Source organism: Pipistrellus hanaki (assembly GCF_964339955.1).
Source record: "Pipistrellus hanaki genome assembly, chromosome: 2".
NCBI classification, from domain to species: domain Eukaryota; kingdom Metazoa; phylum Chordata; class Mammalia; order Chiroptera; family Vespertilionidae; genus Pipistrellus; species Pipistrellus hanaki.
The window spans coordinates 141,447,305-141,472,484 of NC_140504.1; the positions used below are offsets into that span (position 1 = coordinate 141,447,305).

Here is a 25,180-nt window from a genome sequence, read left to right on the forward strand (position 1 = left end):
GTCTGCCATGCCCTTTTACAGCTCTGGGACTTCACACATGATGTTCCAGCCACTTAAATGCCCCTCCCCGTTTGTTTCTACCTGGCAAAACCCACCACTCTTTCCTAGTTCATCCCATTCAAATGCCTCCTCCTCTGTGAGGCCTTTCTTATTCTGCTGGGGATTGTTTTAGCTATGACCTCCTCTGCATTCAAGAGCTCTGTTCAAACTCCCTTGGTATCACTTCCTATGCTGAAGTCTACTCTGCTTATCCAACAGTCTTCCACCAGAGCTAGAGATACACATTTGAACCTAGACCATTTCTAATATATATATTAGAGGGAGAGGGAGGTGCAACCCACAGGTTGAGAACCACTAGCAGGGTCACCTAAGACCATCCGTAAGCACAGATATTTAAATTACGATTCATAACAGTAGCAAAACTACAGTTATGAAGTAGCAACAAAAATAATTTTATGGTTGGGAGTCACCACAACATGAGGAACTGTATTAAAGGGTCGCGGCATTAGAATGGTTGAGAACCACTGTATATGCAGTGACCCATATTTTAGATGGTAATTAAAACCTTGTAGAGGATAAGAAAATGGGACCTGGAACTAAACCTGGATTCATGTCACTGACATCCCTACTTTCCTTCTGGCTCCTCTCCAATGCTCTTCAAAATGTGAATCTTAAAAGATTCGTGTTACTTTTAATGGAAATCAAACATCCAAACTTCCAAAAGTCCAGAGTCTAGCTGTACTTCTGCTTCTCTCCAAGCACAATGTTTTCTTCATGGTAGGAACTTAAAATATTTGATGAAAGAAACTTCTGTCCTAGCTAAAGAAAAGGAGGTCACTAATAATGGCACTTGTGATCAATGATTTATCACCACAGCACTTAATTTTAAACCATTTAGAGTGAATGCTTACTAGTTAGAAATATTTTCCATTTGGGGCTTAGGGACTGTGAATCCATAAACAATGCATGCCCATACACACGCATACACACACATCTTTCCTACCATTGAAGAGGCAGTCTACATAGGAGAAAACCTGCTTTACACCATAACATTGTCAAACATTAATTATTTTAATATCAAAGATGCATAGGTTTTAAAGACATTTACATGTGCTGGGATTTTCTACCATTAACATAGAAACATGAGCAAACACTGGGGACTCTCTTTGAGGAACCATTTTCCTTCTCTTGCTTAAGGCAGGCTTGAAGAATGTTTGGAAAGGAGTTCATTGTTCTAACTAACCCTATAAGTCTTCTAATCATCTCACTTCTAGCGGTGAGCAACAAGTCCCATCGGATACACTTTTAAGTGCCCCAGAAAACATCTGAATTCACTCTCTCTGTGGATGGTTTCAATTAACTATAAAGAATAGTTTCTAATTACAATAACAAAGTCTGCTACATTCTAATTTTAGGGTGGGAGGTTTTCCTGATTCTTATTCTGCTGGGATATGACATCATCTCATCCATAATTCTGAAATATTCTTGAGTACTAGCAATGCAGCAGAGAATAAGAACTTGGCAAAACTGTTGGCAGTGTACCATGAAGAACACGAGCGGTGGGAACTGGGCGCTCTCTCATTCTTAGGGTGGAGGGCTCCATGCAGAAGAATGAAGGAGTTAGAAACCAAGCAATGCTTTTAATAAGTAATCCACCTAAATTTAAGCCTGATAGCTCCCTGCTCCCCACCCCCTAAAAAATAACTTAGAAGAGAAAGCACCATGTTGGACTATTCACATCCTGAAGGGAGAAGCCTGTCTATCTTCATCTCTGTAGCTCTCAGCACCTAGCACAGGTCTGATGGTGCATAATCAATACACAGCATAGATCTGTTACGTTAATAGACTACCAACCAAAGAGCACTTAAGAATCTAAAATATGCTTTTCATTCATTACTTATTATTAGTGTGCCGGCTACTGATAAACTGGTTACTGTATCCTGTTTTTAGGAAACTTAAGGCTCAGAAAGGTTAAGACACTCACCCCAAATCACAGAGTAGACAGAGCCAAGATTGGATTCCATATATTCTTGCCTCCAAATCTATGCTTTTCTACTCTTCTTACTCACTGATACAACAAATATTTACTAAAAGCCTTCTCAGTACTGTGCTGGATGCAGGGCTACAGAGACAGGAATGCATAGGCAGGCCCTCCCCAGAATTTGGCAATGTGGGGAGAGGAAGCAGGCATGTGAACAGTGAACTCTAACTCATTCTAGCACTGAGGTGAGCTGGTACTATTGAGGATGCATGCGCAGGAGGGCCCATATAGTTTTTTCCAACCAAGACACTTGAAGATTTTCAAAGGCTATTTTGAAAAGTATCTATTGCTCCAAACACATCCTAAATTAGGCTCTGAGCAGGGAGGCTTGCACAGGCAGATACATGCAGGCACACACGGTCACTTCGCAAGCATGTCAAACTCTGGCCAGTGGGCCACATGCTGCGTTTATTTAAATGTGGCATATGGCCCACTGGCGGCAAGTTTGACATGCTTGTGAGCATGCTGAATGATTTCACTGGGCCCTTCCTGTGGTTTCAGCAACAGTTTTAAGGAGAAAACTGGAGATGATCCAAGTCAACATGATGGCTGGGCATGGCGAGACCAGAGTGCCTGGTCTGGATAAAATAATGAGAACACTGCAGAGAACAGATTTAAGTGTCATTTTTCCCTACTGGGAAAGCCGCACTTCTCAAGGACTGCTGTTTGTGGCCAAACTGGGACACTTTGTTTCCTTTTAAATGGGCCATTCTCTCCAAATCTTTTCTTATAATTTGTGCATATCAAATTCCAGAAGGAATTTAATGGTGCTGTTTAAAACACCTCCCAAATGGTGGTTCCCACTGTGGCTGCTAATTTTGCACTGATGAAATGAGATGGCAGATATAAAGTACTATTATCATTTAATATTTATTATTCACTAGCGTCATAGCAAAATGTTTCTTAGAATACAATGTATTAAGGTGATCAATTCATGAACACTTTTCCAGGCATTTTACCTTATTATAAAAAAATTGCAAAAATTGTGGGCAATGTATCCATTTAACCCAATCACCTTTTGGTCTCTGAGGATATGGTAGGCACATCATGGATTGATAAAAATTATATCATGTGTGAATAAGTCACACTGGGAAATGATTGTCCCTTAATTAAATAATCATCTCACATTTAAAGAGAGCTAGAGAGACATCATGGGAACAGAAATACAATAAATAACAAATTTGACAGATATATGCAGTTTGGGACCTTATAATGAGCGTTTCCATGTTTGCATATTATAATTTTAAGTGCTGGTAGCAATAGTCTCCATTTTCTCTTTATTTATTAGTGAAGGCATGTGGAAAATAGATGAAACTCTTTCTCTGAATCTACTATGTGCATATTTTACTGTAGTTAACAGTATTATAAAGTTTGAGGGTTGCTCAGATCAAAAGAAAACTTGATAAATACAATTCATATGTGTTTCAAAATCCCCATTATACTCAGTAATTGCATTTGCGCTTTAAAATTCAGAGCAGAGGAGAAACCAAGATGGCGGCATAGGGTAGACACCCGAATGCAGCATACCACAACAAATTTGAATTTAGAACTGAAAAACAGGGGAGGCATTGCCCTGAAGTGCTGGACGGCTAGCTGAGAGGAGGCTCTGCCATCTGGGAAGGAGAGAGAAGGCACACTGAACCTCAGGAACTGTGAAGGTACGGAGAACTGTGTGAGCGAAAAGGCGCTGGCTTATTCCTGGTGCGGAGAGAGGAAGGGCGGGACAGAGATTGCTGCTGGCTTACTCCCGGCGCGCAGAGAGGGCGGGCCAGGCTGAGTTCACTACTGGCTTACTCCCGGTGCGCGGAGAGGGCAGACAGCTAACACGCAACTGGCTTTCTTGTTCGAGAGGAAAAGAGAATCAGCCTATTACTCTGATAGACAGCCCCAGACAGGAGAGGCTAGACTGTCAGGCAGTGGGCAGAGATCTCTCCGAGGTGTGTGAAGCCAGAGGCCATTACTGCGGGACTTGGGGAGGAGCCCAAGGGAAAACAAAGTTTGTCTGCACCAACCCAAGACTCCGCCCCATCTCTGGCTGAGCACAGAAGCTCTCCCAGAGGCTGGCTTTCTCTAAGGAGGGACTGGCAGGAACCCAAAGCTTGTCTGTGCCTTTACCAAAGAGGTGCACACGCCTGCAACCAATCTTCCGAAACTCTCTGAGAACAGGTCTTTTCTAAGGCGAGACTGACAGGGAACCAAAGATTGTCTGCACCACCCCGAGACCCCACCCTATCCAAGCGGAGTACAGAAGCCATCCTAGCTGAGACTCTGCTGATCCTCACAGCCAATTGGCTTGGAGATCAACGCTTCCCAGTGATACCAACAATAAGCAAAGCTTAACAAGACTGCACACACAGCCCACAAAGGGCTACACCAAGACTGTCCACCGCAGGTAACTGGGAAGGCTGTGCTACTGGGCTCTACCAGAACACCTAGAACACAAAGCTATTCCATCAAATCAGGGAAACAACTAAATTGCAGACAAGAGGAAGGAGACAAAGGAAGGAGATGGAGGAAAAGAAAAGATTGGACATTGAGTTCAAAACTACGGTTATAAGGTTATTCAACAATATCCTAAAAAAGGCCGATAAAATAAATGAGACCTATGAGGATATGAAAAGGGAGCAACTAGAAATAATAAGGCATCAACAAGAAATGAAGAAAACATTGTCTGAAATAAAAAATATTATACAAAGTCCTAAAAACAGACTGGAAGATCACAAGAATCAAGACAAAGATTTAGAACATAAAGAGCCAGAGGACACTCCTCTGCAGAAGGGAGAAGATAAGAGAATCCAGAAAGTTGAAGATAATGTAAGAAACCTCTGGGACAATTTCAAGCGAACCAACATCAGAATTATGGGGATTCCAGAAGAGAGAGAGCAAGATACCGAAAGAATACTAGAAGAAATAGTGACAGAAAACTTCCCCCACCTGGGGAAAGAAATAGACTTACAAGTCCAGGAAGCCCGCAGAACCCCAAACAAAAGGAATCCAAGGAGGACCACACCAAGACACATCATAATTAAAATTCCAAGAGCAAAAGACAAAGAGAGAATATTAAAAGCAGCAAGAGAAAAGCAAGTAGTTACCTATAAAGGAACACCCATACGATTGTCAGCTGATTTCTCAACAGAAACCATGCAGGCCAGACGGGAATGGCAAGAAATATTCAAGGTGATGAATAGTAAGAACCTACAGCCAAAAATAATCTACCCAGCAAAGCTATCACTCAGAATCAAAGGACAGTTAAAGAGCTTCACAAATAAAAAAAAGCTAAAAGAGTTCATCACTGCCAAACCAGAATTATATGAATTGCTGAAGGAGGTTATTTAGAAAGAGGAAGAAGATAAAGATAAAAATTATGGTCAACAAATACGTAACTATCAACAAGTGAATCTAAAAACCAAGGGAATTAAAAAAATCTGATGAACAATATTATCTGGTGAATATAATAGAATCAGAGGTATGGAAGGGGAGTGAACTGACGATTCTCTGGGAAAAGGGGAGTGGGGGTGCGGGAAGAGACTGAACAAAAACTGTGCACCTATGGATGAGAACAATGGGGGATGGGGAAAGGACAGAGGGTGGGGTGGGAACCTGATGGAGGGGAGCAATTGAAGGGGGGAAGAGGATCACATTTGTAATAATCTGAACAATAAAGATTTATTAAAAAAAATAAAAAAATAAACATATACATCAAATAAATAAATAAATAAATAAAATTCAGAGCAAAAATTACTTTAGACATTGGTTAATATATTATGGTAATACATTTATCACATTACTCTTCTCATAAAGCTAATTTTCAATGTTACTTGAATTTTCACTCAGAAATGCACTCTCATTTTGTACTGCCTTGACCTTTATAACTTACTTTCAAAATTAAATTAGCCTATTCTTTGCCTGTCTTAAAACAACTTTTGGCTAAAAGCAATATAATTCTGATTGTAATAAATTAATATTGACCTCTTTGCCTATGACATATCTCAAAACACAGCAACTAAATGAGCTTTAGCATTATCTCCTTTCCTTTCTCCCTCTCTCTCCATCCTAACAAGCAGGGATCTGGCTATGGCCACAAGGCGGGTAGGCCCCAAAAGAGAATGATTCAAAGGTTCTTGACAGACCATCTTTTAATTTTTAAATATTCAGATAAACAAACATTGACTGCATTTAGCTGCAGCATACCCAAGCAGTGAAAACATTGAAAAAGCAATTCTTCAAGGCTTCTGTATATTTCAAATTCCTTAGCTTGATATTCAGGGATTTGATTCAGACATAATTTTCCAGGCTTATTTCCCATCCCAAGTATGTACCAAAATCCAACTGAGCAAAATCCTGGACTTCGCCATGGCCACCGCTTTGGTCATGCCACTCAAAGCTCTGTTCGTTCAACTTCCAGGGACTAGCATCTTACTTGTTTTTAGAAGGTACTGGTTCGCCCAGCCTGAGTGGCTCAGTGGCTGAGTGTAGAACTCTGAACCAGTCATGGCACATACTTTGGTTGTGGGCTTGGTCCCCAGGAGGGAGCATGCAGGAGGCAGCCAATCAATGATTCTCTCTCATCATCGATATTTTTATTTCTCTCTTCCTCTTTGAAATCAATAAAAACATATATATATTTTTAAAGGTACTGGTTCAATGTTCCCATGGGAATATCCCCAGTTAATCTTGTGTTCCGATTACTCATTACTTTTAACCTGCCTATTATGAGCCAGTCACAATAAGTCTCAGAAACATTCCAGCAAAGAGGAGTCTCAAGTCAGCTGCATGATAAAGAGGCTTATGTGTATTCCCTGCCTTATTCCAAAAAGTGCTAAAGGGGAAGGTGCAGGAAGGAGGTCACAGAAGCAGAAGTCATCACGGCAATGTGAGTCAGGCAGTGTTCTGTGTGGGGATGAGAGGTTTTGGAGGCCTGGATCCGCAGCAACACCAGGAGCAGGTCCCAAGGACAGGGGGCGACTTCCTGCATCATTTCTTTTTTTCTTTTCTTTTTTAAAATATATTTTATTGATTTTTTATTTATTTATTTATTTATTTTTTTACAGAAAGGAAGGGAGAGGGATAGAAAGTTAGAAATATCGATGAGAGAGGGACATTGATCAGCTGTCTCCTGCACACTCCCTTCTGGGTATGTGCTCGCAACCAAGGTACATGCCCCCGACTGGAATCGAACCTGAGACCCTTTAGTCCGCAAGCCAACACTCTGTCCACTTAGCCAAACCGGTTAGAGCCCTACATCATTTCTTTCCACTAAATAGGTCTTTTCTCTCAGGCTGATGGCTTTCCTCTGAAGTGGCATAATACACTGTCCTTGGATATGTCTGCTGGTAATTTCTCCCCAACACCCCACCCCATCTTTCTAAAAAGAAAGGATCCTACAAATGCTTCTTTTCCCATCTGTTCTTAACTTTCTAGAGCAAATGAAGAAATGAAGACCTCTGAACTTATGTAAATAAGGACACTCCTCTCAAGAGGACTCAATGAACTTCCGGTTTTTATTCACTATCAGATACAATTTATGCCAAGATTCTTGCTAAATGCAAACATATGAACGTTTCATATCCCAAGCGTTAATACTAAACACAATTATATAAAGACTAGAGGCTCAGTGCATGAAATTCGTGCACGGGTAGGAGACCTAGGCCTGGCTGGCAATCAGAGCCAATCTGTGAGGCGAAAAGCAGGGTGATCAGGAGGGCCCCTACCTACTGGCACCCACCTTGGCTGGCCTGGGGCCTGAGGACTGGGGGCAGCTCCTGCATTGAGCATCTAACCCCTGATGGTCAGTATGCATCATAGCGACTGATTGTTCTGCTGGCCAGTCTATTTGCATATTAGGCTTTTATTATATAGGATTGCCTAAAGAACTTCCCCTCCCTGCTCTGAGACACAGCACAGTGACATCATCCCAGAGGACTTAGGTGTGGCTTCATTGCTTAGACAAACTCAGTTTTCTTTCTGAAAGATAGCAATAGCACATCAGAAATTATGTAGAAAACAGCAACCCTTCAAGGCTACTATTGTATAAAAGATAAATGATGCAGGTTTGTGAATTCTGCTGGCTTTGATGGAAGCTCCTATTATTTTCATACTTAAAATATGACATTATGCTTAGCTCACTGTAGTTTTATGCATTTTACACTTTTGAAATGTATACTTCTTTAAGGCAGTTATTTGCAATGGACATACTGGTATAAATCCAAACAGTAAACACAATTCTTAACCCAAGTTATAATTTGATTTAGGGAGTAATCAAATATTTATCATAAGAAATATGATAAGACTGAATGTGCACTCCCTTCTTCAATCCCTATGTTTTTGTTTTGTTTTTTTAATATATTTTATTGATTTTTCACAGAGAGGAAGGGAGAGGGAAAGTCAGAAACATCGATGAGAGAGAAACATCGATCAGCCGCCTCTTGCACACCCCCTACTGGGGATGTGCCTGCAACCAAGGTACATGCCCTCGACCAGAATCGAATCCCGGACCCTTGAGTATGCAGGCCGACGCTCTATCCACTGAGCCAAACCGGTTTCGGCTCCAATCCCTCTGTTGAAGCCCTAATCATCAATGTGATTCTATTTGGAGACAGAGCTGTTAGGAGATGGGGCAATTAAGGTTAATTGAGGACACAAGGGTGGGGTTCTAATTCAGTAGGTTGGTGGTCATGTAAGAGCCACGTGTATGCAATGAGGAAAGTCTGTGAAGACACAGTGAGAAGGTGGCCATCTGCAAGCCAGGAGGAGCACTCTCTCCAGGAGCTGAATCAGCCAGTATCTAGATCCGAACCTTGCCAGCCTCCAGAACTCTGAGAAATAAATTTCTGTTGTTTAGGCCACCCATTCTATGGTATTTTGACAGACCAAGCTGACTAATATACCATATATCCGAATGAACAGCCAGCCACAAAATATTAAGAAAAAAATGTTAACTTCACTAAGAAAAATAAAACTGTACCAGTTACAAGTAGTATCACTGCTAACTCCATATATATCTGTATTCAAGAAATATAGCACTCTAACTTGTCCCACCAAACATATCTGCAGAAGGGTTACATCAGATCCTCATTGGAAAGGTCATTTTTCAGGTTTAAATCAGTAGTTCATCTTCCCTCCCCTCCCTTTCTCTCTTTTCTTTCTCCCTCCCTCCCTCCCTCCTTCCCCCTCCTTTCCTTCCTTCCTCTCCCCCTCCCTTCCTCCCTCCCTTTCTTTCTCTCCTTCCTTCCTTCCATCTGTTAAGAAATATTTGATATTTAGCCACTTCAAATGTCTTAGGAGTTTTATTTTATTTTTCTCTGGAAATGACAGCATCCCAGGAACCATCACTCGCTGCATTCAGGTATAGCCAGGCAGGAGTGTCGTTGTGAGGTCTGGGAAAGGTAGACAGAGCAGATGAGAGGGGTAAGATTGGGAGATTGTATTCCAGAACTACCTAGCAAACTAAGTACAATGCCTCATTGCTTTCAAAGAACATACTACATCGAAGGACTGCTGATTATGTATGTGATACAAAAGGGCAGGATTAAGAGTAAATGAATGAAAGCTAAAGCCAGTGATCAGACACACAAGTACTTCTATCAATTTCCTCTTCCTCTTTCCTTAAGGAGCTAGGCAAGGCTTCCAGGCAAATTACCAAATATCCCGTGAGGTAATTTATTAAATCCTAGAGCAATTGCTTGCCACACAAATGGAGAGCTGACTGATGTGTAGATTTCTGTACATGTGAGCACAGTTAGATTTTAATGAAGTAAATAATACTAACTATTGTTATTGTTATATGAAAAGTCTCTTGATAATAATTCTACATTGAAATCAGAGTATTGGAATTTTAGCAAACAAATAATGAATTCTAACTTAACCCTAATATTTTACTCCTATTATCTTCTCCTAATGCTCTAAATTCACACAAAAATGATTATTTAATTTAATATTTAGCTTAATAAATGGTGTTGGAAAACCACATGAAAAATAATAAAACTGGACCATTACCTTATGCCATTCATGAAAATTAACTCAAAATTGATTAAAAAAAAAAAAAAAAGTTTGAACATAAGACCTGAAACTATAAAACTCCTTGAAGAAAACATAAGCAATAAGCTCCTTGACTTTGACCTTGGTGATATTTTGGACCTGACTCCAAAAGCAAAGGCAACAAAAACAAAAATAAACAAGTAGGACTATATCCTATATCAAACCAAAAAGCTTCGGCAAAGCAAAGGAAACCATCAACAAAATGAAAAGTCAACCTACCACAGGAAAATAAAATTTGCAAACCATACATCTGATGAGGGGTTAATATCCAAACTATATAAAGAACTCATAAACTCATTAGCAAATAAAAAAATCCAATTAAACAATCCAGTTTAAAAATGGGCAGAGGATGTGAATAGGCACTTTCCTAAGACACACAGATGGCCAACATGTGTATGAAAAAGTGCTCAACATCACAAATCATTAGGATAATGCAAAACTAAACGCAAAGAGATAGCATCTCACACCTACTAAAATGTCTATCATAAAAAAGAAGAGAAATAACAAGTGTTGGTGGTGGGGATGTGAAGAAAAGAGCACTGTTGGTAGGAATGTACATTAGTGCAGCCACTATGAAAAACAGAAGGGAGGTTTCTAAAAAATTAAGATCTACCATGTGATCCAGCAATTCTACTCTGGGTATTTATTTATCTGAAGGGAACAAAAGCACTTGATAAGATATATATGTATGACAAGAAAGCCCACTACATGGGAGAACATATTTGCCAATGTTATCACTGATAAGGGTTTAATCTCCAACATTTACAGGGAGCTCCTACAACTTAACAAAAGGAAGATAAAGAACCCAATCAAAAAATGGGCAACAAACCTAAACAGAAATTTTTCAAAAGAAGACAGAGGAAGGCCAAGAGACACCTGAAAACATACTCAAATTCACTAATCATCCTAGAGATGTACATCAAAATGACAATGAGGTACCCTCTCACGCCTGTCAGAATAGCCAACATCAACAAATCAACAAACGACAAGTGCTGGTGAGGAAGCGGAGAAAAAGGAACCCTCCTGCGCTGCTGGTGGGAATGCAGACTGATGCAGCCACTGTGGAGAACAGTATGGAGTTTCCTCAAAAAACTAAAAATGGAATTCCCATTTGGCCCAGTGATCTCACTTCTAGGATTATGTCCCAAGAAGCTAGAAACATCAATCAGAAAGAATATATGTACTCCTATGTTCATAGCAGCACAATTTTCCATAGCTAAGATTTGAAAACAGCCTAAGTGCCCATCAGCAGATGAGTGGATTAAAAAACTGTAGTACATCTACACAATGGAATACTATGCTGAGCTAAAAAAAGAAAGAATTCCTACCATTTGCAACTTCATGAATGGAACTGGAGGCTATTATGCTAAGTGAAATAAGCCACCACAAGGGGGCCAGACAGTTGACATGATCTCACTTATCTATGGGAAATAATGAACAACATAAACTGATTAACAAAAACAGATCCAGAGACTGAGAAGCATCAATCAGACTGAGGGAAGGTAGTGGAGGGTGGGGGTAAAGAGGAGGAGAGATCAACCAAAGGACGTGTATGCATGCATATAAGCCTAACCAGTGGACACAAAATACTGAGGGTACTGGGGAGTGAAGGGGGGGGGCGTTGGGGAAGCTAATGGGGGTATGAGGACAAATAAGTAATACCTTAATCAATAAAGAAATTAAAATGCAAAAAAAATTTAATAAAGTACCTGTCAGTTTTCTCATAGGTAATATGGGATTAATAATACTTATCTTGTATGGTTGTTGAAATAAATAAATTGTATAATTGATGGGAAAAAAGATATATGTATGACAAAGTTCAATGCAGCATTATTTACAATAGCCAAGACGTGGAAGTAATTTAAAACATGATCAAAATCACTAATGGATAAATTGATAAAGAAAACGTGGTATATATACAATGAAATGCTATTAGCCATAAAAAAGGAAATTTTGCCATTTGCTACAACAATGCTTTGAGAGTATTGTGCTAAGTCAAATAAGTCAGACAGGGAAAGACAAAGCCAGTATGATCTCACTTATGTGTGAAATATGAAAGTTAAATATTTCAAGAAAATTGAAAAATCCCAACTCATAGATATAGAGAACAGATTGGTGGTTGGCAGAGGTGGGAGGAAGAGGGTGAGAGAAATGGGTGAAGGTGATCAAAAGGTACAAACTTCATTATAAAATAAATGTCATGGGAATGTAATGTACAGCATGATGATACAGCTAGTATAATGTACAGCATATATAATATACAACATGATAATATAGCTAGTATAGTGAGGCCTGAGTTCTTGAACTTAATTTGTTCCAGAAGGCTGTTCCAGAAGTGATTTGGTAAAAAAAAAAAAAAAAAAAAAAAAAAAAAAAATCTTTTTTTTCCCCATTAGAAACAGTGTAAATTGAATTAATCCATTCCAGACCTCCAAATGATTCCCTGTTTTATTTATTTTATTTTTAAAAAAATATATTTTATTGATTTTTCACAGAGAGGAAGAGAGAGGGATAGAGAATTAGAAACATCGATGAGAGAGAATCATCGATCAGCTGCTTCTTGCACACCCCCTACTGGGGATGTGCCCGCAACCAAGGTACATGCCCTTGCCCGGAATCGAACCTGGGACCTTTCAGTCCGCAGGCTGACACTCTATCCACTGAGCCAAACCGGTCCCGGCTGATTCCCCGTTTTAACCTTTTTATATACAGTACATGTCTAAGCTCTATCATTATTCTCACAACTTTCCTTTTCACTTTGCTGCTATCACTAACCTTCTTAGGACCAATGGTGACTTACTGTACATCCTATATAATAAAGCCTAATATGCTAAGTGTCCAGTTGTTCATTCAACCAAAATGTAATATGCTAATGATATGCTAAGACTGCTCAACCGCTTGCTATGACGTGCAGTGACCACAAGGGGGCCAGACAGTTGACCAGTAGCTATAATATACACTGACCACCAGGGGGCAGACACTCCGACAAATAGTTTACTTAGCTTACTGCTGGGGTCCTCACTGTTGGGGTCCGACTGATGGGGACTGAGTGAGACCAGCTGGACATGACCTGGAGCCCTCCCATGGTCCCTCCCGGCTGGCCAACCTCCTGCATCCTTCCCTGGCCCCAATTGTGCACCAGTGGGGTCCCTCGGCCTGGCCTGTGCCCTCTTGCAATCCGGGACCCCTCAGGGATGTTGGAGAGCTGGTTTCAGCCTGATCCCACAGGCAGGCTGAGAAACCCTACTGGTGCATGAATTCATTCGTGCACCAGGCCTCTAGTATTTAATAATAAGCAGCAACAAAAGCAAAAACAAACAAACAAACAAACAAACAAACAAAAAAATACATGAAAATGTTCACAGCACAATTTCCTGAACTGTTAGCAACATGAGGTTTAGCAGTAAACTGACTTATACTCACGCATTCTCTCCTTTGTCATCAGAGAGATGCGTGACTGATCATACAGGTTGTCAGCATGAAAGGATTGTCAGGTCGAGAACCAAAGTTTTGCTAGACAACTGAGACATTTTTCCATCAAGAACCGAATTGTTTGAGGTGGGAGACATTTAAGAACTGAGGTTTGACTATAATACTATATTATATATTTGAAAGTGGCTGAGGAAAAAAATTGTAACTATGCATGGTAACTGTTCATGGTAAACATTTCACAATATGTACAAATAATGAATCATTATATTGTACATCTGAAACAAGTAATGTTATATGTCAATTATATCTCAATTTTTAAAAAAAGCTAATAGTGTAATATTAAAGCAAGTTTAAAACATTAAAACATTCATTACTAAGACAAGTTATCACTTTACTAGTAATTATAAAAGAAAAGTTAGTTCTAAAATTAAAAAATATATATATTTCATAATGAAACAACATGCTGAGCACAAAGACAGAGAAAGATAGTGAGATACACATGTAACAAAAGGTATGACATTAATAAAAAATAGATTCCTTTGCCAAAACCGATTTGGTTCAGTGAATAGAGTGTCGGCCTGCGGACTGAAAGGTCCCAGGTTAGATTCTGGTCAAGGGCATGTACTTTGGTTGCGGGCATATCCCCAGTAGGGGGTGTTCAAGAGGCAGCTAATTGATGATTCTAACTCTCTGTCCCTCTCTCTTCCTCTCTGTAAAAAAATCAATAAAATATTTTTTTTTAAATAGTTAAAAAAAAAAAATAGATTCCTTTGAAAGTCCTTGATAAATTGTTTCTGTGAACTTTCTATTGCGGTAGAGCTTCTCCAATGAGGGGTAAGGGGCTTGATAGTGGGGAGATAAACCGCTTCCTACTGAAAAGGGAAGAAGGGAAAAAAAGACCAACTGATGAAAAAGAGAGTAAAATTAAGTGAATGTAAAAAACTGATACTGAGTACTTGTGATTTATACAGATATAAATATACATGTAAAATACCTAGAATTGTTTTAAAAATTTAGTAGAAATTCTAACAAGGATCTAAGCATGGCCAAACATAGATCAATAAGAGTGTCAAGTACCAATGTTTACGATTAATTCAAAATCTGTTCATCTGAAATCCACCAAAAAACACTATTTGTTCAATAAAAGCTTATTTATGTGCCCTTTGAACATATGTGTGTTTTTTCAATGTACCACATATGTGTGTATATTCTTGAATACATGTGAATATATGTGTACATTGTTGTGTGACTATCTATCATAATAATAAAAGGCCAAGAGGCTTCATGAACAAAACAACCAAACGACCAGGTCTGGTGGGTGGTGGTGGCAGCCAGAGGGAAGCAGTTCAGGCCCTGGGTGCCAGAGGGAAGCTCAGGTCCTGAGTGCAGGCAGGGGAGGGCAGTTAGGGGCAACCAGGCCAGCAAGAAAGGGAAGTTGGGGGTGACAAGACCAGCAAGGGAGGGCAGTTGGGGGGACCAGGCCAGCAGGGAAGGGCAGTTAGGGACAACCAGGCCAGCAGGGAAGGGCAGTTGGGGGTGACTAGGCCAGCAAGGGAGGGCAGTTGAGGGTGACCAGGCCTGCAGGGCAAGGCAGTTGGGGGCAATTTGGCAGGCAGTGGAGGGCAATTTGGGGTGACTGGGCTGACAGGGGAGGGCAGTTGAGGGTGACAGCCCATGCACAGGAGGACAGTTGGGGGCAACCAGGCCAGCAGGGGAGGGCAGTTGTGGGCCATCAGGCCGGCAAGGGAGGGCAGTTGGGGGCCATCAGGCCGGCAGGGCAGGGCAGGTGAGGGTGATTGGCCCAGCAGAGGAGGGAAACTGGGGGCAACCAGGCTGGCAGGGGATCGGTTAGGGGATGATCAGGCTGGAAGAGGATTGGTTAGGGGGAGATGAGGCAGACAGGCAGGTGAACAGTTAGGAGCCAGCAGTCCCAAATTATGAGAGGGATGTCTGACTGCCAGTAGTCAGACATTCCCCAAGGGTCCCAGATTGGAGAGGGTGCAGGCGGGGCTGAGGGACAACCCCCCTGTGCACGAATTTCGTGCACCAGACCTCTAGCATATATATAAAAGTCTAAGCGACCATTATGACTGAACGACCAGAACAACCAGAATGGTTGATCAATCGCTATGACAAACTGACCCAAGGGGCAGACTCTCAATGCAGGAGCTGTTCCCTGGTGGTCAGTGCGCTCCCACAGCCAACCTTCCGCAGCCCCTCCCCCCAGCCAGCCAACCTCCCGTGGGCCCTCCACCCAGCCAGCCCCCTGATAAGTCTTGATCGCCAGCCAGCTAAGGGACCCTACCCATGCACAAATTCATGCACCAGGTCTCTAGTATGTATATATGTAGTTAGATAGATAGATAGATAGATAGATAGATAGATAGATAGATAGATAGATACAAGAGTATTTGTACAGAAACTGTAGAAGAATATATTCCTAACTATTAAGATGACTCCCTCTTAGTCATTTATTTTTAAATTTAATAAGCACTCATGAACCCACCAGGCAAAATGAAAGCTAGAATCTTGACAATAACTAACCGAACCCCACTCCTCTGACCCCAAATCATCCTCATCCTCAATCTTATACTCATTTAACCCTCCTCTTGATGTACATGTGCAAGGTTCTCTTGGCTATATACCTGTGCAGTGTGGTAGCAACTAATCATATGTGGCTATTAAACATTCAAAATTTGACTGAGGAACTGAATTTTTAATTTTATTTAATTTGAATTAGTTTCAATTTAAGAAATTGAACTGGTATAAAATGTTTCTGTTAAAAGCAACTTCATTGTTTTGGTGTGACATTTCACTTTAAATGTTTCATCACTTACAAACTATTGTTAAATTGAAGTTCTCTTATTAGATGCCTGTGTCCTCTCTAGTATTACACATATATACATGGCCAACCAGTTGATGTCAACAGATTCATTTTAAATGATTTTTCCTATGTACTCATGCAATGTTATAATGTGTTTGATGCAAACAGCACAAGTTATAAGAATCTCTGTATGTTGTAATTGGAAATTAAGTTGACATTCTTCCTGTTTTAAATATAATAAAATGTTTTTTCAGTTAAAATAAATTTAAATGAATTTTAAGGTTTTCAAAAAGAGGTATACTCCTTATGCAGAATCAAAAGGAGATGCAGTAGAAATTAGCACTAACTATAAAGAGAGAAGAGTGAGTGAAAGCATATTGAAAACTTCATGATGAATAGCAACTGCAATTTATTGGAGCAGAACAAAAGGACAAAAGCTTTTGTTGTTAAAAAGTGGTAAAGAAAAAAATGTATACTATTAAGAGACATTTTCATTTTTGCCTGCTTTAGTCTTCCTATGTGTCAATGGGGTTAATTTCACAGTCTGCTCTATATGTAGGTTGTGGTTGGAGAGCTGAATCTTGAAATTAGATTGTTTTGATCTGAATCCTATGTCTAACAAGTTATTAGCTTTTTGGGCAGCTCATCCAACCCCTCTAAGCCTCAATTTTATCACCTGTAAGCTGGCTTAATAGGATAATGAGAACCTCATGGGTTATTGTAAACATTCACTGAATATATGCAAAGCACATTGCACAGTGCTAGGTAAATTGTAGATATCAAAAAAGTTAATTAAAAATAACTGATTATGATACTGAATATGATTCAGGGTTGCTGTTCAAAAAATTCTTATCTTTGTGTTCTGCTGACTGCAAATGTTTTACTATTATTGCATTTTTAAACTATGGGGTGATTTACGAAGGAAAAACATGGCATCTGTGCAGAGGAGTGAAGCTTACAAATCTAGAGTAACTCAAAGTCCATGTGAAGGCCTTTTAAGAAGAACTACCTGGGACTCCAGTAGCCTTCCATCTAAGCCCCAATTCCCAATGGTTTTTACAGCCAGAAGTTATGGGGACTTCTCTTCCCTACACTGGAATCCTGGGCTTTGGGGTCTGGTATGCTCCTCTGTAGCTGAGATATCCCTCCTGATTTTTATCCAACACATGTGGATGTGGGACCAGCCAATTCTGTGTCTCCGCCCCTCATACCAGTCTCAATGTGGCTTCTTCATTTTCATTATTTTTATTTTGTTAATCCTCACCCGAGGATATTTTTCCATTGATCTTTAGAGAGAGTAGAAGGGAGAGATAGAGAGAAGCATCGACATGAGAGAGACACATTGATTGGTTGCCTCCTGCAAGCAACCTGACCAGGGCCAGGGAACCTGTAGGCCAACGCTCTATTCACTGAGCCAAACTGGCTAAGGCTGTAGCTTCTTCTTTAAATTTCTAGTTGTAGGACTTCTATTCAGCTAGATTTCAGGTGGTTCTGAGTGCTGATTGTTCAGTAATTTAGTTGTAATTTTGATATGGCTGTGGGAGGATGCAAGTTCTGTGTTTACCTATGCTACCACTTGACAGAAGTATTATCACTTTCTAAATGTAATTTTTCTGTTTGTTTTTTAATTAAGAACCTGAACTAAAATTAAGTTCAAGGTAGTACTTATCCTGTCACAGTCATTTAGTAAACTTTGCCAAATTGAAGGCCTGAAGCATAAGTTCCAAAAATCTTTCTTTCAACAATGATGTAAGAATTCATGGTCTGTCTGGCACTAGAAGATACCTGTCCCAACACTAAAGCCAGACTCCATCCAGTTATGAACGGAATGAGGATAGTTATAAGACAAAGTTGTTTGAAAGGAAAAAAAAAAAAAAAGTAATCTTGGGGCCCTAGCCAGTTTGGCTCAGCCTACGGAACAAAGGATCTCAGGTTTGATTTGAATCCAGGACACATACCTGGGTTGCAAGCTCCTCCCTAGCCTGGGCCCTGGTCAGGACGCATGCAGGAGGCAACCCATCAATATGTTTCTCCACATCAGTATTTCACTCTGTCTTGTGCAGGGGGGTGTCCCCTCAGCCCAGCCTCCACTCTTTCCAATCCGGGACTGCTGGCTCCTAACTGCTTTCCTGACTGCCTGTCTGATCACCCCTAACTGCTTCCTCTCTGCCAGCCTGATCACCCCTAACCACCTCTGCCTGCTGGCCTGATTACCCCTAACTGTCCTCCAACCCCTGTTGGCCTGGTCATCCCTAACTCCCCCCCCCCCCCCCCCGCCAGCCTGTTCACCCCTAATTGCCCCCCCCTTCCCCCCCGCCCGCTGGCCTGGTCATTCCCAACTGCTTTCCCTTACCAGCCTGATTTCCTCCAACTGCCCCCTTGCCCTTGCCCCCCTGCCAGTCTTGTCACCCCCAACTGCCTCCTCACTGGCATGGTTGCTCCCAAATGCCCCCTGCCAGCCTGGTCACCTCCAAATGCCCCCCCCCGCCCTCCCCCCCTGCTGCTGGCCTGGTTGCCCCACACAGTCTGCTGTTCAGTCATTTGCTCGTTCCTCACTAACCCCCATGCCCGCCTTGTCACCCCATGTAGCTTGCTGTTTGGTCATTACTGTTACTGTGACAAGCCCAGACAATTTGCATATTCCTTTATTAGTAGTATAGATTAACTAATCTTGATACCTAAAACCACTCTGTTACACATTCTTCATGCTGAGCTTAGCCTGGAGCAGTGGTTCTCAACTGGGTTGATTTTGTCCCCAGGGGACAATTGGAAATGTCTGGAGACATTTTTGACTGTCATGATCAGAGAGGGTGCAGTACTAGCATCCTAATGGGTAGAGACCAGGACACTGCTAAACATCGCAAAATGCACAAGGTACACCCCCACCAACTCCAACAAAGAATGACTTGGCCCAAAATATTAATAGTGCATTTAGTTGAGCCCTAGCCAGTTTGGTTCATGGATAGAGTGTTGACCTGTAGACTGAAGGGTCCAGGATTCAATTATGGTCAAAGAACATGTATCTCAGCTGCAGTCTCAATCCCTGGCCCAGGTCAGAGCTCATGTGGGAAGCAACAAATCAATGTGTCTCTCTCACATTGACGTTTCCCTCCTCTGTCTCTCCCCTTTCTTCCACTCTCTCTAAAAATCAATGGAAAAGTATCATTGGGTGAGGATTAACAACAACAACAAAACATAGGGCGTAAGTTGAAAACCTTGAGCTAGCCTGGTTCAGTGTTTCTCAGAACATCAGCACCAACATCACCAGAGAACATGTAAGAAATGCAAGTTCCTGGGACCCATCAGAGACGTAGTGAATTAGAAACTCTGGAGGTGTGGCCGGCAATCTGTATTTTAATACTCCTCCAAGTGATGCAAACTAAAGTTTGAGGAAAACTGGTCTAGATTACTTAGCACAGACATTAAAGTATTCTAATATTCTGCACTTTTAAGAAATATACCATTTTGGAAAGGGAAGTCCTATCTTTGCTAAATTATGGTTACATTATTAGATGTTTATATCCATCTACAAATCTTGGGGGGGGAAAAAACAGAAAAAGGGCTTCTACAGCCTCATGCTTGTAGTAAAGGTAACTGAGAACACTTCTGGCAATCTAGACACTGCAGTGCAGAAGAAAGCACTTGGGCTTCAGAGCAAGCCTTCAATCTGAAACCCAGTCCCACCACTTAACTTACAGGCTATAAAATCTTAGAAGGCCTTTAACCTCCTGGAGCTTTGATTTCCTTAGCTATGAAATGGGAATAATAACACATACCTCAAAATAGAATTAACAAGACTCACACAAAGTGCTAGACACATAGAAGGGACTCCATAAATAGTAGCCTTATAAAACTCTGACCAGGAGCATGTGGCCGGTGAGTAAGGTCTATTATCCTAGGCTTCTTGGGAAAAGACCTTTTGTAACAACAGTACATCCCCCAGTAAGCAACTATATTTTCCATACCTAGAAAGAAAATTGGAAGCAACTGTAAGCCCCAATTTTGGTAGATCTCAGAAATAGCCTTAAGCCAAAACCGGTTTGGCTCAGTGGATAGAGCGTCGGGCTGTGGACTGAAAGGTCCTAGGTTCGATTCCGGTCAAGGGCATGTACTTTGGTTGTGGGCACATCCCCAGTAGGAGGTGTGCAGGAGACAGCTGGTCGATGTTTCTCTCTCATCGATGTTTCTAGCTCTCTATCCCTCTCCCTTCCTCTCTGTAAAAAATCAATAATATATTTTTTTTTAAAAAGCCTAAGACTGTGTGTGTGTGTGTGTGTGTGTGTGTGTGTTTTAAAGACTCTATGTTTTAAGCCTTTTGGGGATTCTGAGATATAATCTTACTCTGCTCTGTCCAATAGGTTAACCACTAACCACTTGTTGCTATATAAATTAACTGGAACTTCCATTTCTGCCTAGAATGGAGTAACAGCGCCCAGATTTACCCTTCTGCCTAAAACAACTTAAAAAAATACATAAAGTATTCGAAAGAATGACACTCAAGGCATTGGACATAGGCAATAAAAAACAACGATCCCTGAGGGATGGGAAACAGGCAAGGCAAACTCTATTCAGTTACTACCTGGAAAATGATTTTAGGCTGTGCACAGGGTAGAGTCCTAGAAAAAAAAAGAGCTGCACAGAGAGAACTCTGGAGACCTGAAGTTCTCAAGTACACAGAGTAATGATTTTTATATACAAGTGAAACTAACTGAGGCTAAAGAAAGAACCACTCAAAAAAAGGAGAAACATCCTTGGAGATCATGCAGGGATGGGAATAGTGTCTGTTTTCATCTGCCAGACAGAAAAACCTCATAATTCAGGAGCATTGGCTGGAGTGAAAAGGAGAGTCTTACCTTGATAAAAGGGAAAAATACCCTTAGCCTAAACCATTATTTGTTAGTTTGTTTTTATCCTCACCTAAGGAGATGCTTCCCATTGATTTTAAAGACAGGAAGGGAGGGAGGGACAGTGGGAGAGAGGGAAAGAGGACAGAAGAGAAAGAGAGGAGATAGAGGCAAGAAGGAGGGAAGGAGAGAGGGAGGGAGAGAGAAATCGATCAGTTGCCTCTTGACCAGGATTGAACCTGCAACCTAGGTATGTGCCCTGACCAGGAATCAAACCCTTCAGTATATAGGACAACACTCCAACTAACGGACCCACACCAGCCAGAACAATCTAAAAAACTCTTAAAAGCAAGACTTTACAGGATCAAATTACCTGTTTCCAAGTAATGTAAGCACATCCCAGGACAAAGATCAAGAATATTTATAGGAGAGAAACCAAGATGGTGACATAGGTAAACATCTGAACTGCTGCGTGGCACAACAACTTCAAAACTACAACTAAAAGACAAAATGAACATCATCCAAAACCACAGGAAGGCTGGCTAAGTGGAAATTCTACAACTAGAAGGAAAGAGAAAAGCACACTGAGACTCAGAGGAGCTGCGGAAGTAAAGTGCAGAGGTACAGAGGAGTGTGCGTGGAGAGGGTTGGCAACTGAGTACACGGCTGGCTTTTTCAATCCGCAGGGATACACAAGCTCCCAAATGTTGGCTGACGGGAAGCCATTGCTGTTTGCTCCGCCCTGAAACTCCACCCCATCCAAGCTGTGTGCAGATGCTTTTGCATATGAATGGCCCCATCCTTTGGAATCTAAACTTACCTAACAAACTGCAGCTGAGTCAGAGAGACCCAGAACATCCAAAAGAAGGCCCAAAGCCCCACAGCAGCTTGCACTGCTTCAAAGCTGGGTCTCATCTGGGCACCTCTAAAACCCAAACAAAGAAGAGGAATCTGCAGATCTCTCCATAGCTCCTGCTGGGTGGCCTCAGGTAGGGGCTAAATTAGCACCTCCTTGGAGATCCAAGAGCCAGTGTACCCAGGAGTCAGAGTGGGACCATCCAGATTACAACTCCTCAGATCCATAAAGGACACACTCAGGGGGCAGCACCAAAGCCCCACTGAAGCAAGTCTTACCTCATAAGGGTGTCTTCAGCACAGAATTTCTCCCCTCATAGACACAGCTGATTCTCACAGCCAATTGGCCTGGAGGTCAATTCCTCCCAGTGATACCAACAACAATCAAGGCTTAACTACAACAAGATTGTGCACACAGCCCACAAAGGAGTGCACCAAGAGTGTCCACCTCAGGTAACTAGGGAGACTGAACCACTGGGCCCTATAGGACACCCAGCACACAAAGCCACTCTATCAACTCAGGGAAGCAGCCAAAATGCAGAGACAAAGAAACAGGTCACAAATAAAAGAAACAGAGGAAAGAAAACAACTGGATATAGAGTTCAAAACCACAATTATAAGGTTTTTCAAGAATTTTCCAGAAAAGGCCAATAAATTTAGTGAGATCCTTGAGGATATGAAAAAGGAACAATTAGAAATTAAGCATACACTGACTGAAATAAAAATAATATACAGAGATCCAACAGCAGACTAGAGTATCATAAGAATAAAGTCAAAGATATAAAATACAGAGAAGCAAAAACACCCAACCGAAAAAGCATAAAGAAAAAAGAATCCAAAAATATGAAGATAGTGTAAGGAGCCTCTGGGACAACTTCAAGCATACAACTCCAAATTATGGGGGTGTCAGAAGAAGAAAGAGAGCAAGATACTGAAAACCTATTTGAAGAAATAATGACCGAAAACTTTCCCCACCTAGTGAAAAAAATAGACTTACAAGTCCAGGAAGTGCCGAGAATGTGTGTAGTCAATAATATTGTAATAAGCCGAAGCCGGTTTGGCTCAGTGGTAGAGCGTCGGTCTGTGGACTGAAAGGTCCTGGGTTCGATTCCAGTCAAGGGCATGTACCTTGGTTGCGGACACCAGTAGGGGGTGTGCAAGAGGCAGCTGGTCGATGTTTCTCTCTCATCGACGTTTCTAGCTCTCTATTTCTCTCCCTTCCTCTCTGTAAAAAATCAATAAAATATATTTTTTTAAAAATTAAAAAATAATATTGTAATAATTTAGTATGGTGACAGATAGTTACTAGACTTAGTGTGGTGGTTGTACTGTAGGGTATACAAATGCTGAATCATTATGTTGTACACCTGAAACGAATACACTATTTTTAAATATATTTTTATTGGTTTCAGAGAAGAAAGGAGAGGGAAAGTGAGACAGAAACATCAACGATGAGAGAATTGTTGATAGGCTGCCTCCTACCCACCCCACACTGGGGATCGAGCCTACAGCCCAACCATGTGAGAATCAATCAAACCATGACCTTCTGGTTTGTAGGTCAATGCTTACCCACTGAGCCACACCAGCTGGGCAGAAACTAATACACTATTGATGGCAACTATAATTTAGTATAGTTTTAACAACAAAAATTACCATGCATGCAAAGAAGCAGAGAGAAAAAAATCCATAAAGAGAAAGAAAAGCAATCAACTGAAACTGAATGAGAAATGACAGAATCCGTAGACAGGTAGATTGAAACATTTATTATGAATACATTTCATTTTTTCAGAAGCTAGAGTGAAGACTGAATATGATAGAGAGATGGAAGATATGAAAAAAGATTCAAGTTGAACTCCAGAGTTGGAAACCACATTGTCTGAAGTGAAAAATATAGTAGGTGGGATTAACAAGAGATTAGTCAGTTCAGAAAAAATGTATTAGTGAACTTGAAGGCAAAGCAATAGAAACTATCGCAAATGAAACAAAAAGATAAAAGACAAAAAATTTAATTGACATTAGTGAATTGTGGGACAATATTGAGTGATCATATATACCTATAATTGGAGTCCCCAAAGGAGATGTGAGGGGGAACCCAAAATAAAAATTGAAAAATGTTTGAAAATTTTCCAAATTTGATAAAAACTAAGCCTACAGATAAAAACAGATTTTTAAGCACAAGAAACACTAAGTCTCTTAATCAAATTGCTTAAAAATCAGTGATAAAGAGTAAAAGAGAAAGCAGACAAAAAAAGACATAGAGAAAAAGAAAGATTTTTTAAAAAGATTAAATGTTTTCTCTGAAGATCAGGAATAAAGTAGGGTGTCTAATCTCACTACTTCCATTCAACGTTTTATTGGAGATCCTAGGCAGTGCAATAAGGTAGGAAAAAAAAAAAAAAAAAAAAAAGCATCCACATTGGGAAGGAAACAATAAAACTGTCTTTTCTCAGAAGACATAATTGTCTATGTTAGATACCAAAAATCTACTAGAAGTAATAAGTGAGTTTAACAATGTTGTGGGATACAGGTATATATAAAAGAATCAATTGCATTTCTAGATAGCAGTAAATAATATAAAATTTAAATTTAAAAAGCAATACAATTTACCATAGAATAAAAATATAAAATATGTAGTAAAATATATGAGAAGAGTTGTGCAAAACCTGCACACTGAAAACAAGAAAACATAGCTGAGAGAATTAAAGAAGACCTAAGTACGTGGAGAAAAATGGGTTGAGAAACACAATATTGTTAAGATGTCAATTCTCCCTCATTTGATCTATAATTCAATGTGATGCCAATCAAATCACCAGAAGGCATTTTTTAAATAGAAATTGACCAGCTGATTCTAAAGTTCATATGAAAATGTGAAGGACCTAGGGGAGTCAAAACAAGTTTGAAACAGAATAAAGTTGGGTAGATAACACAAAATGATTTTGAGACATATTATAAAGTTCTAGAGGCCCAGTCATGAATTTATGCACCAGTGGGGTCCCTTGGCCTGGCCTTTCAGATCGGGCCAAAACTGGCTCTCTTACATCCTTTGAGAGGTCCTGGATTGTGAGAGGGTGCAGGTCAAGCCAAGGGACCCCAATAGTGAATGATTGGGTTTGGGGAGGGATGCAGGAGGTTGGTCAGCTGGGGAGG

The 25,180-nt window shown here is 40.7% G+C and overlaps 1 protein-coding gene across 4 annotated transcripts in view; it reads right to left on the bottom strand.

Moving 5' to 3' along the window:
- SAMD13 (sterile alpha motif domain containing 13) overlaps window positions 1–25,180 on the bottom strand; it is a 52,836-nt gene that overhangs the window by 19,238 nt on the left and 8,418 nt on the right. The window lies entirely within an intron of this gene.